A 19714-nucleotide genomic window follows, 5' to 3' on the forward strand; every position below is an offset into this window, starting at 1 on the left:
ACACCACGTTTGTCCTTGTTTACAACTCAAACATTTAAAATGTGTTACAAGTCGTTTACGTATTAAAGGTATTTTGATGTAAGATAAAAATCCTTAGCTAAAACATTAATAATGTAGTGTAAATTCGTCATTAAATTAGATATCTTCAGTTTCTACGGAAAAAAAAAAAAAAAAAAAAATACAATGTACTGAAACTGGGTTTTCATTTTTTTTTTTTTTTTAAATAACATTTTTAACTTTCTTTTTGTACTTCAAAATTATTAGTCATGACTTATCAGCCATTGAATTCAAGGGTATTGAAAAAAGTGTTGTATTTTTAAGTGAACGTGTAAAATAAACAGACTGTTAAGGTAAAGAACTGTAGAATTATATTTTACAAACTTGAGCTCAACTAAGTTAAAGGAAGATGATCTGGGTGAGGTCAAAGGAAAACTGAAATAGTCGTAATACTATTTATTAAACTCCCTAACCTTCCAAACCCACTAGTTTCTAACCTTACTTCCTCTTCCATTCCTGACAATCCTCCTCCGAGGCGACTGAAAAGAAGATGGCCACGAGTCCTGTTAATGTAAAACTTCATCAGAGTGCTACCAATGGGTAGTTTCTCTACACGCCAGGCGTATCACTCCATAATAACATACATCAAATTTACTAAATGTATAGTTATGTACAGTTGTAAATTCCAATAAAGATAATAATAAAAAAACTATTCATTATTATATATTATGTAATAAAAAGCATTACGACTATTTGAATTTTTCTTTGTCTGCACCCGGATCATCATTCTTTTATTATTATATACGATCAATCAGCGATCTTCCAATTATTTAAAAATTATTCAATGTATTTATGTTTAGAAAAAGTTTTTAATATGAAAAAATAATTGCGCCACATTATTGAAGGGAAATTATTTCATTAAGTTAAGTTCTTAGTTCAAAGTTATTATAAAGGAAGACAAACCGAATCAATTGGCAGAATATATTAATAATATTTTGGCGTAGAGCGAGATATATGGCGGTCAATCTTACTCAGTCACATAAAATTCATATTATAAAAGACTACAGCTTAGCTCAGGAGGCTACTCGGTTATTTTCAGGTTGAATGAACTTTATTGAAGAAGCCTTTTGAGAAATTAGGGGTATTCATGATCTTTAGTTTAGCATGTTAATGTGTGATAAATGAAATAAGTTGAGTTAAAAGGAGAAATATTTCCTTCTTTTAGTATGTTAAAATGATATAACATTTAATAAGGTTGAGCCTGTTAATAGGTCTGCTAAATAGAGAATGGCGTCATGCAATAGACCAGTCGACACCATTTTGTCTGTTGTTTGGATTGGTTAATTGCTCCTAGTTTATGTTCGGCATGAGCTGTTTTTGTTTTGGACATTTTTAAAACTCTAATAAAGTAATTGATAAAATTAATGAAATTCGGGAATGTTACCAAGTTGCAGAGAAAATCCGCCAGGAGCTGCTCTCTATTTAACATAGAACATGGACATTAAATTGGGCTGCTCACATCCTATGCTTATAACATTTAGCATGTTAAAACTTTTTACAACTAACACATCATGAATCCCCAATTATCAGCAGAGGTCCCGTAAAAAGATGTCGTCTTTATAGGGCTTAGTAATAATGCCTTTATCTAAAAATGATTTAACTAAATCTGTATTTAAATAAAATTGTTCATACAGAGGTTCTTTTTTCCTTGAAATGGACAAAAGACGAAAATAAACCCAATTTCTTCAAACAGCCTCGATGACATAAAAATAAGTTCAATTAGCAAAATCAGCAGACCTGTTTAAAATGATAGCTGGTTAACCTGCGATTCGTTCATATTTAACGAGATTTGTATATGTATTGGTTGATTTTTGTTTTAATAAATAAAAATCATAGGATAGAAAATTATGATAAATTAAATTCAGATTGTGATCGCTAGGTTGGCTGTCAAATAGAAAATATTCCTAATTAAATGTTATACAACTAGAAAGATAAGTTTAAAAACAAGTATGGGAAGGTAAAAGTATAGGAGAATGAGAACTGTACACAGTTCTGTTCTGACAATGGTTTAACAATTTTAATTGTTCATAATGAGAAAATAAAAACGTATTGTTTATGAAACAATCATCGGTACTTTATAATTTCTTAAAGAATGAATAAAAAATTTAAATTTCCACAACAGTTAAATTTCGAAGAAAACAACTTATTTTTAGTTGTTGTTTGTTATTATTATTAATTTTTCTTGCCATTTTGATAAGTAAATATAAATTAATAAGAAATAAAATCAAACACTCATTCATGCTGTATTTAGGACAGGGAGACATGTTTACCATCCTAACCTCTACGATTTTTGCTAAGTGACCGGATTTTGGTGCAATTTTATATTTTGTCCCCTAACTCCCAAATTCGAATCATGGAAGACATTCAAATAACGCTAATTTTTTTTTTCAAATAATTGAACATTTTGAAATTTTTCTAAAATTATGCGCATTAATAAGTTTTCTCTGCACAAAACAGCACGTTGTACACTTTTGAGTTACATTATGCATACAATTTAAGACTTAAACTAGATTCCACATGTTATATACAAATAGGCGTGTGTATGCCAATATGATTTCATTTTATTATTTGTTTCCTTATTTAATTTATAGTTTGAAATTGACAGATTTTAGTTAAGCAACGCAATGACTACAATGTGAAGATACGAATTAAAAAAAAAAAACAAGTAAAGAAAGTTCTTGGAATAGTAATCAGTAGTTACAGGTAACTATGGAAAGGTCTCCTTAGAATAAGCTTGTTATTTAAAACTTCAGTGCTATTGTTTTTAACATAAATCCCCACTCCGCCTCAAGCCCTTCATTCTTCCGTCTTACTTAGCTGTCAGAAGTCATTGGTCATTTGAGGGTATCGTTAATTTTCTAAATTTCTCTAGTTAATTCCCACTCCAAATGGGATTGCATAATTATTTTTTTTAGGATTCTGATGAAAAATTAAATTTCAGGACAAATTCAAATATGGCACTACTTTGACCGGACACGTCCGGAAGGAGAGGATCGTTCAAAACCGCAAAACAAATTTTGTATGTCTTTTGCCGATTTACGTGCAAACAAACAGAGCAATAAATTGAAAAAAGAACAAAATCGTTTTAGAATTGAATTTCCCGAGAGAATGCATCATTATAATAAATGCATTTATTCATCCAGACGTCGTCATCATTGAGGAAATTGAAATTATGCATTTAAATAAAAAATATCAGATACTAAATAAGCTAAAAGGAATCTAATTTGTAACATTGAAGAGATTGATTTTGATTGTATTGTTTTGAAATACACGCGGATATTGTAAACTAATGAAGTAAGATATTTAAAATTGAAAAAAAAATTAAATTATTAATAATATGATTTCGGCTTTAGCGCACTTGCTCAGCCTCCACTGGCTCACTACCAGGATGCAGCGAGAAAGATGCGCTGGGATCTTTTGAGCTCTGCTCTACCCCTCACACGTGGGGGATAGAGTGGGCTCAGGGATCTTCAGGTCGATTGTGTAAATATTATATATAAGTGTGACTAGAGATTATATTATGTTATCATTGTTTTATTTTATTTATTTATTTTTTCATACACATAGTTTGATTATGTTCATTTTATTTATCCTTTTGTTTGTATATATTTTAAGAGACTTTTTTTTTTTCATTTATTTATTTTTATTTTTGTATGAATGTGATCATTCATCACTTTTACCTATTGCCCACAACTGTGTGGCAGATTGTAATATCTATCAATAAATAAAAAGTATTTTAAACAAAAAATAATATGATTTAAAGTAATGAAAATTTATCTTATAATTTAATCACTTTCAGAACAGTTTGGCTTTATTGTTTATTCATTAGAATTAATTTTAACATTTTATTCATAGACTGACGAGTATAAAAATCGAATTTTATACTTTTAACTTCTTTTCGGAAACCACTGAACAACAAATATTTTAGCTCATGTTTATCAAAAGAAAAAATGAAGAAATTAAATCTTGTTTCCTAAGAAATTGGTCTTAAGGTATGGTGTCAAATGAACCATTATCATTTTCTAAACTGAGAATAACGTGAAAACATTCCTGCTCCAAGCTCTGAATTCCTACCATTGTAACCTAGACATAACAACCTTAAATAGAACTAAGGTTAGCTAACGGTACACGAAATTGCAGGAGGTATCCTATTGTTCTCTAGGGCTCAATAGCTATCATGTCTGTGAAATTCTTACCGAACAACAGCCATTTAAACGCACATACATGCAATTTTAATCACTGTTGCAAATGAGTTCAGATTATAATTTTATTTCAATAAGCTTTTAAGCGAGAGTAATTAATGAGTCTCGAGTTTAAAAAAAATATTTTACTGTATTTTTTAAAAATTTAATAACAAACTAACTCATAAGGCTGAACAAATCCTTTTCCTGCCTCACAATAACATTTCAGACGTCTTCGATGTTAAAATAAAAAGAAATTTGAAATTGAAAAATTTCAAAACCTAACAAATATCATTTACGTAACTGCTAATAAAGTAGGTAAATCTTCAACGGATTTAGTTCAGATGAAAAATACAGCCTTTTTTCTTACTTTATAATAAAGTCTTTAATGATTACTCCATGGCAAGAGTTTTGTACAATTTATTAGTATTTATTTTTATTATTGAAAACAATAAAATTCAATGCTTTATGGTTATGTTGTAAAACTACGCCAGACGGTTTATTATAAAACTGATTTATCCAAAGCTGCTTCAAAGAAACATTATATATATCCTGATATCTTTTATGTTTAGCTGAACAAGAGATATAAAATTTCTTATAGTAATTCGAAACACTCTCTATTTGGTTTAATGGTTCATTAAAATAAAAATATAATATGAACAGGATTGGTCATGTGAAATCTGTTTTTTTTGTTTCATGTGCTAACATTACTCAAAATTACATACAAGTCTGAAAATAATTACGAATAGAATTTTAATGCAGAATCTTACCTAATAAATTGACACGAAAATAGATCTCTTAAAATTGAAGTTAAACACAAAGAGAGAAAAAATAACAATATGCTTTTTTATTTAAACTAAGGAATTTCAATATACGTTCTAGATTCATCCCGGTAAAAAAAAAAGGTTCCATAATCTCAACACCCTCCACCTACTCTCCAATTTAACATTAAGGGTATGTGACCTAAGTTAAGTAGAGAAAAAGATGTCAACAGAAAATCATTGCTCGAATACAAATATCGTACCCCTAAGGTTTAATAGTAGATATTTTAACTCTAATTCACATACATTCTAAAATAAATATTGGATAATTATGTCTATCTGATTTTTGGCCTTCCACGTGGGTCTCTTGCCTACTACAGCAGAATGCATTATTGTGTAGAGGCGTCCTGACGGATTGCTTCGAGCCACATGTCCCACCCATCTTAACCTTGCCTTCATAACATGAAATATTGATTGACCAGTCTCTGCAAGCAGTCTACAGTTAGTTATTCTCCTCCATGTGTTGAGGATTTGATCGCAGTAATTGTCCGGACGTTCAATTCTCTCGATTCTACTTTCTAGAGTACGAGTTAGAGCCCAGGCTTTACAGCTGTATATCAGAGCTTGCAATATCATGACATTGTACACCGTTAGTTTCATATTTTTAGAGACTTTACGGGATTTCAGTATTCTGGATAGAGAGAAGTCTCTGTTCAAGCTTGTAATACGCTGGTCTCAGTCCGTTGATCATAATAATAAACGTTATTAAAGAAAAATACAACGAACCAGAAATTGTAAGTAGAAAACATCTTGTTATTTATAACAGTAATTTTAATCTTGTTATTTTTAGTTAGCAGTACTTTACCGGTTGACCAATTAATACAGGAGCCCAATGCCCAAGCCCACCAATCATGGAACTACAACTAAGTCTAAAAATTAATTTATAACACACTTAACACGGAAACTCTTTTATGGCAGCAGCTGACACTAACTAGCTAATTCATTAATAAAACATTTCAGACCAGCGAAATGTAAACAGCCCAAGACCCATCTGGGCAAGTGATTTATGACAACACCACTTGACCGAAACAAGAAGTTACAGTGCTCATTCGACGCAGAATTTAATGTTCTTTAATTGGTTTTACTGTTGTTTTTTTTTTTAAATACAAATTTCTACTTCGTCACCTTTTAAAATAAATTAATTACTCATTAAGAGTTAAGGACCACAAGAATTTTTTTTCTAAATTAAGTGTAGTTGGTTGGGTTTTATATAAATCGGTCTCCTAGACTAAAAACAGGAAAACAAAAATCACACAAATTTTTACAAAATATTTTTTTTTCGAAACATTTGTAATACTTAATTTATTAAATTTGTAAGAGTATTTTTGAATATTTCAATACATTTTTAAATGATGTTAGGAATTAATGGATAATTAATCAATACTTGAATAGTAACATAAATCCTTAGATTAAATAACATAATAAAATAATTTAAAATTAACTGGCTCTTAATTCATCAAATATTGAACCAAATAAATAGAATCATTCAAGTGAACAATAGAAAAACATTAATTAGTTTCTCAACGTTGCAAACACCTCTGAATATACAATACACGCAACAGCTCTGTAAGAAATGAATACCTAGCACGAAGGTTAGAATGATTAAGTTCTTAGGAACTGAACCAACTGCTATTCGTTCTTTGTAACAACTAACTTAGTTCAAGTTTCCCTACGCTATAGTTTAAAGAAAAAGAGTCAATACAAGCTATGCGTAATAAAATATCCTAGCTAATATAATTTACTTATATTAATGCTTAGTCATTATCGGAAAAAAAATCACAAAAGGGTACACTTGGGAAACTTAAATTAATTAATCAATAAACTTAAATACATCAAAAACGAATAACTACTCATAAATTTATATTAATAAAAAACAAATAATGTTCAAAAACAATAAAAAATATTCAACACAAATCCTAATCACGGAATCCACCAATGAAATCCCTAATTTGATAATATTATAAGGGACCTATTTAACAATTTAAAATGAATCAGATATTTTTTTTATATATATTTTCTTATCAAACATTTAAGGCTACCAAACTATAATATCTATTGTTTTAATTATAAAGTTGAAGGATTTCAAAAGAAGCTAAAACCAAAACTGACTTGATTTTGGCTTTAAAAAATTTTGTTGACCTACTTAACAAGAAGTGTGTTTTGGTTTTTATAATGTTTTATGGATTAAAAGTAAAAACAATTTTTTTTTTTTTATTCTGGACAATTAAACGAATACATTGGTATATAATAACCATTTAATAGGTGCAGAGGAAAATCTAAAATTATATAAAAAATTGTTGTCTCGGCTCATAGGGCATTGGCAGGAACCCTCTGACACATGTCTAATATTTTTCGACCTAGTTCCGATTTGTTTCAATATGAAAATAAATATATGTCATTTCCAGAAAATGTCTGACTAAAACAATCAGACGTAAGCAAAAGGTGTCTAGCTCAAAATGTGCCAAATTTTAAGTACCTTCAAAACCCAAATCATCACACTTGAACCTTATAAAATCCTCCCATCCACGTTTCGGTCAAACCATAGAAAGCTAAGGTCTATTGATTACCAGCTTTAGTTATTCTTTCCTTTCGCTATGCATCTCGACAACTTTACACGCCCATTTCAATAACCGCAATGACATCATCTTAATTATATTTACCGGGTGCAGATCACGCAATACTGCGTGAGGATAAATATTTATACAAATGTAATAGGACGTGAATAGAGAAAAAATATTACAAGTCGCAGTAAAATAACTGTTGCAAAACAAATTGTGAAGACCTTGCTCCATTCTAGGTCACGGCCTGGTCGATAAAGGCGGCTCATGGGTTACCTTTATACACCCATCCACATTTCACTTCAAAGGGCACACCAACATTTATGAAAATGTAGATAAAATTTAAGCAAAAATATAAACAAAAGCACAACAATTAGACTAATTTTAAACACAAAAAACAACGATCGACTATAGTAAGAATACCAAAGTTTAATATTGAAATTCAACAACTTCAAAAGCCATAACAAAAACATTGGTTACCCTTTACAAACCTAATAATACTCATCATCATCATTATTATTATTACTATTATTTATATTTCATGTGTGTTTTTATCCTCTCTTCAATCCCTATGAATTATCCCAAGTTTTGAGTTCTCCAAGTAACGCTTGCCCTAGTCACTTAGAGTTGACCAGTAATTCAAATTAATATGTTCAATAGAGGTATGTGTAAAAACACATTTTTTATTATTTATTAAACACAGTTATTCCATTATTCGAGCCGGAAGGCGATCCAAATAATCTTATACTTATCAAATCGATCTTCCTAGTCCTTTTTTATTATGAGGCAATAAAGGAAAAAGATATTTCTTTGTGTGTTGATTTACAACAGTGGAACAATGGAAATAATGATTTTATTCGAGAAATTAATTTGCACGAGTGCACTAGCTTCCAAAAATCTTTAACTTAGGTTTTTTTGTGTGTATGTGTTTGCGTGGTCAGTCTTGCTTGTGTAGATATATATACAAGGGACGTGATAGTAACGTTTTCGTTAAAACGGCTAACCAAAAATGCTAGTTTATAGAATTGATTTTTTTTTCAAACTTTTTCCGAAAAGACTCGAACGATTTTGATTAGACTCAATAGTTATATTGAGTTATTGTATTGAATTAAAATCAATAGTTATTAAGTCCTCTTTAATAGCAGATAGGTCTCATTCTCATTGAGATAGCCTAACAGAGCTTGAGTACCAAATTTCAAAAATATTTTCCCCCTAAAGTAACTATTATTTTGTTTATATAAACAAATAACTAGTCCTCATTGTTAGCAATAATAAACAATGTATAAATACAAAATATTATAGAAATGTATGAATAAATAATGGAGAAAGAAGGAAAAATAGAAATATTCAATTTAAACGGAAAAAGTCAAGGCTTTTAGGATCTTTAATTATACCATTGAATTCTTTAAAATTTTAAATTTCGGTTTCTTATAACCACCTCCAGAAAGCCTAAAATAGGATTTTTTATAGAAACAGAAAAATAAAAAAAATTCGTTTATAATTTTTGCTTTCTCTGGTTTTAGATTTTTTTTTTTTGTTCAAACAAAAGCTTTAACGGCGAGCCCACGTTATCATTTATACAAAACATGGATATATAAGAAGATTAGTAAGTGATAGTTGGGTGATGCAGCCACTGTACCAGATCTCTCTGACTTATCATATTTTGTAGGTATGGCAGACACTGTGTATATCTAATGAGTCAGGTTTTTATATGGAGTTGGAAAAACCCAAGGACAATTTCTTTGGAGAGGAGGTGGAGTAAAAATATTATCACAAAATAGGCGGCACTTAACGACACAAGAACGAGAAGGAAAAAGCTGGTACTGTTTTATTCATTCATTCATTTTTTCAAAATACTTATCAGATAACGTGTAAAATGACACTGATTTTCCTTTAAATATTAAAGAAAAAAAATCATGAAATATTATATAAATATTTAACAAGACTGTAAATAATCCCCATACTACGAGGATTAATCAGAAAAATTAAAAGCTTGACCGAAAACTAAACAGAACACAAATCAGAATGATGAAAACGTCGCCGGTTTTGTAGGTAGCAACAACAGGTCTGAGACAAGTGAAAGTCAAGGTTTCATCATCCTTCTTTATCTCTCCTAGTCAAGGGTTTCATAAGCTAACAAGTCAATTCTAAACAACAAAATGCAAACAAGACTAATTATAAGAAATTAGATAATAATACCTATGTCCATCTTCACCTAGCAACAACGTCTTAGCATTTACCTTCATTCAGTTTTTAATATAAATAATTATATTTTATAATAATAAATCCAATATTTAACTTACACATCATTCATTGGGAAGTTTTCTTTCAAAAATAAATACACCCACCTCTAGAAAATTATTATTTAAAAATTAATAATGGGAGCATCTTATAGAGGCAAGTTGAATTTTTATTGAAAAACGCCGATCTGTAACAACTATTTAACAAGAAAAGATTTAAATATAATGAACTTTTTTAGAATTTTTATTTGGCAAAAAAAAAAACCTTCAATTTTGATATTATTGTTTCACATCCCCTTTATTCATAAAATAATTACAAAATATAAACATATGCACAATACAGTATATATATTCAATTTGTTGATTTTTGCCCTTTTACTGGAGCTGCGCTCCATTCTAAGGGATGGCTCGATATAATGCAAAATTTCTGAAATTCCACTGTTCAATTTGAAAATATGTGAGGTGCTGGGGCGTCAATTTTGAGAAGTGGCAATATTAATTTTTTATAGGAATCTCGTCCAATTTACTCCTACAGTCTAAAATTGTATTAAGAAATGTTTTTGCATGTATTCACTTAATTATTTTTAAGGACGATTTTAATAATAAAAAAATAGGTTCAAACGATTAATTAGTTTTGAAATAGAATTTCATAACTACAATCCTGCGTATGCCAGGAACTTAAAATAATAGCTACACAAAACAAGCACTTTCTTAATAATTATATATATTTTCTGCTAGAATCCTATTTTACACATCTACTGTATATTTCTATGTACAAACAGATAACACAATTCTTAAGATAGTTTAAAAACATGAATGTAAAAAACATAAAAAAGAAATACAAACCGCAAGAACAAAAAAAAAAGAATTGTGACTATTAATAAATTATATGCGAGAAAATAATTAATAGGTTATTGAATAAAGCTATGTGATAAAGTTTAGAAAAAATGGCTGAAGATGGACGGCCGGTCCGATACTTCGTTAACGAAGAATCTATTATTAATATGAAATTAATAAAAAATAAAAATGTTTGAAGTATTTATATAACTAACTATTACCCAGAAAAAATAAATGAATAAATAAAACAGAAATCTATAAATAAAAAAATTATCACTATTTTATAATCCTTGGAGTAGTAATGAGCCTAAATGATTTTCACAACTTTTTCTTTGGGTTTTCAATCAAAGCAGTCGCAAGCACAAAAGGTTTATGAAAACATCTCTGTATTCCATTATTTATGGTGTCAAAATTATTATCTTCGTATTATCAACGTTGTATTTTTACTGATAATGGTTAAAATTAAAATATATATACATATATTTTAAAATCTATATAACGTTATATATATAATGATTTGATAGCCCATCGCCAGTTATTTTTAAGAACTCATTCCAATCTTAACGAAAGGGATGACCTACATTCCTTAAACGCCACAAAGCCGCCTTGAAATTCGACTGACATATCCAAATGTCTAGACCAAAATAGTTGATGACGAAGCAGAGAAATGTCAGATAGTCTCTACCTAAATTATTATTTCAGAGCTATAACTTATAATAATAAAACTAAATTTAAATATACATTCGAAAGTAAAAGAGTTTGCTATAACCTTTCAATATGTCTCGTACATCAAATAGTGAAATCTGAAATTGTGTGAGTCACTGCAGAGATAAAAATGAAACATATCCTTGACAAACATTTGATTCCATAATTCTGAGCTCTTTATTCATGTATTCATACTGCCAACCTTATTTATTTTTTCTTTACTACAGGGAATGAAAATAATTGAATTGCTGTGAAATGAGGGGGAAGGGGAGGGGGGACCGTATCAATTGAAAAAAATTTAAATGCTAGTCACGAACGATTTCATAGAACATATTAGCTCACAACCTTGGTAAGGTTTCTCGGAATTATCTTCAATGGCAGAGTATATTAGCGATAAAAAACATTTTTAAAGCAGTATTATCATCCAGAGACACAGAAATCGCTGTAGTACCGCATCAAGTCGCAGCCAGAAGAATATTCCCGAAGACAAGCAATAGTATTTTCAAAAATCGCGGTAGAGAAATCTTACCTACAATAAATGGAAAATACAACACTAAATTCACAACAGTCGAAATGGTGTTTAATGTAAAATAAGAGTATATAATAAATAATTATTAATAACAATAAATTATTAATTATAGCTGAATTTTTACTTTTACTTGTATATACTATGGAATATATAGTATGGGATAGTATTGTTGATCGCGTAAAGTTTCGACGGAAATATATAAGATATAACCTGGTCTCGCACCAAAGTCTCGCAGAAAAGTCGTATCAAACTGAAACTACATATGTAGATAGATATGACAGATATATTTTTAAAAAATAAAATGCTCTCATTACAAGCAATAATTAATAAAATATTAAAGAATTTTATGAATAAATAAAGGAGAAAAAAAATGGAAATATCCAATTCTAACGGGAAGAGCCAATACAGCCCGATCCCTCCCGATTGCATCATGGCTTTATGTTTTGTTTAACTGTTGTGTTCTTGACAGGAACAAAATATATATTCATTATTTCCACCTCGAGAAACCCTAAACCACTAATTTGTATAACTAATTAATTAATATTATTTATTATAATATATTATTAAAATTAACATCTGTACCGCGACAACACATGAAGGGTCAAGGGCTTAGTACTTTGTAAGTACTGTTACTAGACCAACGGTTGTGCAAAGAGGTGATTTTTATAATATATTATACACATATATTTATAATATATTATAAATGCATAAATATATTTTCTTGTTCAAACGTAGTAGCTATTTCAATATTCTAATATACTAATATTTTATTCTACAATGGAAGGTCTACAAGATAGGTTATCTTCAAAGGTTTTGGTTAGAAATTTCTAATTTTAATGTTTCTTTTCATAATTATTTTTCTACGTTTTAACGATCATTATGCAACAAAAATATTCTTTTAAATAAAATTAAACTTTATTATTTTTTTTTTCTTAGAATTAGTGTTCAACACCCACCTGAACTAATCGCCACTCCAATAATTTCGTCTTGGATAGCTAAGTAGAACGAGCCATCGTAATGAGAATAAGAAAAAACAACATTTTTTTCCTTAAGCATTTTTAAACCAAGAAGATCCTTTTTAAATTTAAACGTTTAAAATTAATTATGTAGAAATCATTTTTGTACAGACCAACAGTAGTTCTTTAGTAGTCTAGTAAATAAATAAAACCAATACGAGTTCCTTTCTACCTTAAAAACCCCACAATAAAAATACAAGGATATATTATCAATGCACATATAAAAATTCCCTAAAGAAAACCAGTAATTGAAATTGAACCAAATTTCATTCAGATAAATAATCAAAAATAAATCGACCGAGTCAAGCCTTCAGACATTTAAATAAACAAAAAACTCAATTTAACCTTAGTGTAAAGATAGCGTTTTATAAAGGTCGGTAAACAGAAGGCACTTGCCAAAGAATTAGTGGGATCAATCGGTTATCACAAGGAACACAATCCTAGCCAATATAAAACTTTGATAAGGCTTCTTCTCAATAAAATAATTGGGTAATAATTGCCCCGAGTAAAATTGAAAAAGAAACGTAACAGAAGCTAGAATTACGTTGGCTTAGGGGAAGAACAGTGTTTCATATAGACGTTCTTAAATAGAATGCTAGAAAATTTAAATGAACTGTAAGCCCATTGGAACTCGACCTTCAGTATAACAATGTTTAATATGTCCATTTTTTCCTTCTTTTTTTTTAAGCACACAAGCTGCTTCCGGCAAGGAGACTATGAGCTTTCTGTTCCCACGTTTTATTCCAACATAGCAACAATTGATTAGCAGTGTTATATCGACACAAAACTAAAGAAAATATGTGGCACTAACTACAATGATTCATATGTAGCACTATATTAATTCTTAAGGAATTAAAAAATTAAGCAAATAATAAATATATAAATATAAATGGAAAAAACCTACACCAATCCAGCCTATGAAAGTCCTGGTTCATTATATAATTAGAAACTACTATTTCTTTAACAAGGGTTTTATGGTATCCTTCTCATATGACCTTATTTGGTGCTTTTTAATCTTTTTTTATAACCATATTTAATAATATTTTTGATTACATATCTTAAAACAGTCGTATATTTCAAAGAATTTTATTTTAACCATTTAACATTGATTAAACTTTCCATTTCTAAAAGTTTAGTGGATTTTTAAAAATTCAAGGTGCCTACTTTATTAAGTACAGTAGTTCAAAATAAGACCCGCGTTTTATATAAGTTTAACTGAACTTTATTATAAGGATATTACATGGATTATGTTATCCAGTAATTTTAATAAACACTGTTTGAGAGTGTTTGTAGGAAAAATCAGAAAGAGGGCGGCTTATTGAATAAATTTAAATTATATTGACAATTTAAAGATAAAACCATTTCCAATAGTAAATTTTAATTTATAAGCTAACTCAATATATTTTTTTTCTAGAAGCTATAGCTCTATAAAAACTATATATAAAACTGGGGATTGCCGAAAATAATTTTTACTCCTTTACACTTTACCAGTAAGTGGTCCTTAATTGGAAGTGGCCTTATATGGTTGATGTAACAGTTACATTTTTTAAACAGTTGATTATGGGGTGGGGTATAAATGACCCAAGGGCCTTATTTGGGATACATAGCATATATACAAGATGTATGGATGGATCCAGGAGTATTTTTTGCGGTGTAACTATCAGTACCTTCTTATCAGTACCTATCTATTTAAGGATCAGAAAGTGCAATAAATCGATTATCCCTATGTCGAACTATTTAAAATCGATGTAGATATACAAAGATAATTAATTAATTTCATTAATTCATCTACAACGTCAATTTCCCATAAGGTGAACTAAGGTTAATTTCTCCCTACCAAACGAATGATTATTGATTACAGCAACGAATATCGGTGCTAATAAGTAGAATTTTAAAAAACATATTTTATTTTGTAATTTTTTGGTAGAGGAGTTACTATATTATATAATTATAAAACTAAATCGCGTTCACGCCACATTTTTACAAATTCGGACCTTAGTACGCTATTAAGGTTTAGCGGGGAGTCATAGAGAAAAATCTTGTGGACGTAAAATGTGGAAAATGTTATCTACTTTAACTTTGTAAAAAATTATTTGCTCGAAAAAAAAAATAGTTTTCGAGATATAGGTGATATCAAAGAAGGTGCAAAGTCTTGAGTTTTTTCCATTTAAAAAATCAAGGTTCCTGGAAAAAAAAGTGCCAGCAAGCCTCAGAGCGGTATCAGAGACTCAAAAATCACAACTGTAACAAAACTTTCTCCCGCTTGACCTTTTTTATTTTTCCAACCCTATATTATTCGTTATTTTGGAATATAAAAATATGTTTATACAAGCCTAAACTTATAAAGATGACGACCGTTAGTTAAAAACATTTCCATAAACGATAAATATATAAAAAAAAAAAAAAAAAAAAAAAAAAAAAGGAGGGGGGTTACATCTAATACAATAACCATGATTACAATATAATTTTAATGGCAGCTATATAAGTGCACTTCATCTGACGAGGCTGGCGATGACTGGTAGGGGCGCGGTAACATTGAACAGCTTTTCAACCTTGTCCCCACCAGACTGTCTGACGGCTATTCAGATATGCGAATGAGAAATACCTTATAGAATTAAACCGTGTAACAGATACGAAATAAATAGATTTGGTGAATAAATATCGATCAGTAACCAACAATAAAAAAAAAAGTTTTTCTTTTATGTTATAAACTTGAGAGTAAAATCAAGCATTAACCCTTTCAATTGGTTAATAATTAATTTAAATGACTTGAAAAAAAGAAAAAAAAGAAATAGTGTAGTTGACGGAAGGTAAGGAAGATGAAATAACGTTTTTATTTTTACTTTTTGAGAAAAAAATAAATAAACTTTGAGAACTACAGTATCCTTCAGTAATGTTGCTCATACCCCTGTCGAACAGATCTGCTAACTTGGACTACATCTGGACAAGCGACTAACTTGGAACTCTCACACAACACTGAAAAGACAGGAAACTGCATGTCGATTTCGACTATTACAGCACTTACTGGACAAACGGTATAAACCTCAAATTCATTGCAAAAGACTGATTCTACATGACAATAATTAGGCCTATCTGGACATACGGAGTCGAGCTTTAGGGTACCACTAAACCTTGGAATTCCCCTGGCATCCAATCCTTCGTAAAATCCTCAATGTCCCTTACCACCAGATATCAATCCTTCCATTATAAACTCCGTAACCACTCAAACCCACTAGTTTCTAACCTTGCTAAAAGGGCACCCCACACTTGTCAAACACTTTGTTTTTGACACACACAATTTTAATCCATTAAAAAAAAAAGTTGGAGCACAACCCAAAAATTTACCAGACTCCCACGAATACACAAACATATCTGCCAAGACAAGTGGCTAACGAAATTTAAGGAACGATTTGGCACTAACGTAATAAGAGTAACTGGACTAAGAGATAGCCGAAACTATGCAACACGTTTACTCGTCGTTTTAAAGCGCCAATTAATTACAATTATATTCTAAGCCCTACCCAGACTTTAACTTACATAGATCAAACCTTTTTGTTTAATGTCTTGTTCTTTTACAATTTTAAATAATCTCGAAAGAGGAACACTCCCATCATAAACTGGTGTCAACTTGTTTACTGAAAGAATGGAGATCAATATTGTCTGACCTGAAATAATGCTTGCCTTCCATCGGGTTGTGACAGAAGATCAGATCACTATATAACTCATTTATAGTAATGCATCATATAGTAAGATATTAAAAAGTAAGATTACATTCCCCCCCTCAAAAAAAAATAAAAATGTACGGTAGGATTATGTATTAATTTAAAAAGCGGAGGTGTACAAGGGTTCATATCGCAAAATGAGAATTTAATTGAGAGTGACAAGTGTTACCCAGTGACAGTGAGTAGTGTCGAAAATTTAAATGTTAATGGACAGTTTTATAAAACAATTAAAAATAAAAATGTATAGATACTACAGAAAATGGCTGTGTGGAAAAGGGAAAAGTAAAAGGCTTCATACCTATTCAAAATAATGCTGATCAATAAATATCACGTTTTCAGGCTTCAAAATTTTTCCTTTCGGTTGAACCTCTACTACCGTCGCCCACAGAAGGTGCATTAAATTTTGCTCTGGAAAGATTTCCATCCCTCAACTCAACAATAACATTGAATTACTTCGAGCAATCGATTTTCTACAGAATGGATGCTACTGTAATACGCACAAGAGGACAGTGTGAAAGATGAGATTTATTTAAAAATTAAAAACAACAACAAGCATCAGATATTTATAGAACTTAATTATACCATACAACATGTTGCATAATCTAAGATATACTGCGCGGAAAATAATTGATGTATCATTGAGCAGAACCCCACTCTCATGCAAAACCGGAATTGACGGCGATCTACGTTGCGGGACTTTGTTAAGTTACAGAAAAGAATATTTCCTAGGATTTTAAGCATGGTACGGCCTAAAATGCCACATTAATAATTAGAATTTAGATAATCTAAAATTTAAACCAGCTAAAAATCAATTCCCTTGTTATAAATATATAATTTTACGCACTGAAACGGTACCATAAAATAAATCACGATTACTTATGTTTGTTTTTCAGGAAAATAATTAGGAATAATCCCATTCCTACAGATGGTTAGGTTTCCGGGAAACCTCTAATTTAAGTAACACTTTGATTCCAGAAATCATTTAATTTAGAAGATAAATCGCTTTTAGCAGATATGATATCAATACCATATACATTAAAAACTTAAAATATCGCTGAAACTGACACTCAATAAAGAATATGAAATTTTACACTTCATACCCACAGTCAAACAATAATTACATATGAGACAGATACAGCTCGAGCTTAAAGAAAAGGAAGCACAATTTTTTTTTGTTTGGAAAATCCTTTACAGTGCTCATTTGATTTCAAACATATATGTTTGTATAATAATGATCGCTAAAGCCTTTAAAAAAAATTGAATAAATAAAATCTTAAAACAGATAGTGAAAACATATGTACAACTTAACAGAATATTAGATGTTAATAATAATAATAATAATGTACCAACTCCATCCTTTCTCTAACCTAACAAAAATACTTTTCCCTTGCATAAACTGAGATTAAGGTGCACATTAACATTTCATACATAGTGCTTTAGAAAGACTTAAAACTTTTTAATGGAATATCAAAAATATTTAAGCAAAAACCCTTTTAGGTGACTAGGACTAAAACGGCCTCGCATAAAAAAAAAGATGAAGACCTCTGATAAAAACAACCTTACAGTAAATCCAAGGATTTAGTTCGACCTAGCTGAAGGTTAGGCTGAAAGCGAACTATGCCGCACAAAATCTATTCTTTAGAAATTAACAATATTTCACTTCTTCATTAGTCACTACCATGAAATCTTAAAACTGTCAATAAATTCAAAAACTTCAATATCTATTGCTACCATTTTATTTAAATAAATCCGACAAAGAAGAAAGAGAAAGTTCAACGGGATCGCATTCTTGAATTGATTAGAGAATTAGAATACCATCAGAGAATGATTAGAATAAGTATACGTTTGTAACGAGCGATAGTACGTGATTCAGCAAGAGAGGATATTTTTTAATAGACAAAACAAAAATGATAAAAATTAAATCAACACTAACAAAACAAAACAGGAACAGAAATACTAACAGCTCTGATAGCCAACCAACTATAGGTTGGTAACACTGCTCCTCAAAACGCCGAGTTTTTCTTTTACTTAAATCGGGAATAAAACATATAACCTTCGTAAAGTATTGCAATAATAAAACTTTTCTATTTCCTATACATAATTGTAATATCTTTTTCATATGTATAAGAAAGGTATATATATTTTAAGAGAATAACACTGACCAGTAACATATTCTTATAGTTTATAATTCTTCCCATGATTAATGACAAATAATTTGTACAAATAAATTCTTAATGAAACAATCTTAAGTTTATTTTGTCTGTTAAAACGGAGCGATTCCTACCATCTTCTATTTGAAATAAAATTCCCTTCAGTCTGGAAAGATTTCATGACATTCAGAACAAAATTAGGTGCAGCATCATGTATTTTTCAGCATATGCAGCAACATGTGTATTTATTAATTTTAAGATTTTATTCAATACTTAGCAAGTTTCTATCTTAAAATATATTAATAATAATAGTCAAAGAACAATATGATTAAAATCAAATTTATATGGCCTAATTTTAAGTCCATTCCATACATGTTCTTGATTAAATATTAGCCTTTCTAAATTTGTAATTCTACTCTTTTATTAAAAATTAATTAATAAAGAAATCTATATTAATTAAACTAATAGCTTTATGACTACTAAGCTTTACTGTAAAATTTGGAACTCAATAAAAAAACAATACAGGGAAATTTTCAGAGATTTACTATATTTTATACTTAGTTTCATGTAATTTATTAATCTGATTTATCAAATAATTTATGAAGATTTTTTTTGCTATATAAACTGAAAGAAATCCTTGAATAGAATAATATAATGAATATAGAAGGAAATCTTATAATATAGTAATGTACACCTAATTGATAATTAAAATAGGCATAATATATACACCAAACTGATATGATTAACATACATCTACTCTAAACACTTCTATCATTTTAATATACTTCTACTCTACATACTTTTGTCAAACTTGAATGAAAAAAAGAAATAAGGTTTATGTCAGCAGTTATACTGATAAAAAGACTGAAGAAATTAAAAATATAAAGATCAAATTCCA

At 29.5% G+C, this 19714-nt stretch overlaps 1 protein-coding gene across 10 annotated transcripts in view; it reads right to left on the reverse strand.

The window, feature by feature from the left end:
• The window catches only part of LOC106683829 (2-oxoglutarate dehydrogenase complex component E1), an 85010-nt gene that overhangs the window by 57459 nt on the left and 7837 nt on the right, over positions 1 to 19714 (reverse strand). The gene's annotated exons all lie outside the window — the stretch shown is intronic.

The sequence above is a fragment of the Halyomorpha halys genome, unplaced genomic scaffold (genome assembly GCF_000696795.3).
Source record: "Halyomorpha halys isolate HHAL.00 unplaced genomic scaffold, Hhal_1.1 Scaffold519.1, whole genome shotgun sequence".
NCBI lineage: Eukaryota > Metazoa > Arthropoda > Insecta > Hemiptera > Pentatomidae > Halyomorpha > Halyomorpha halys.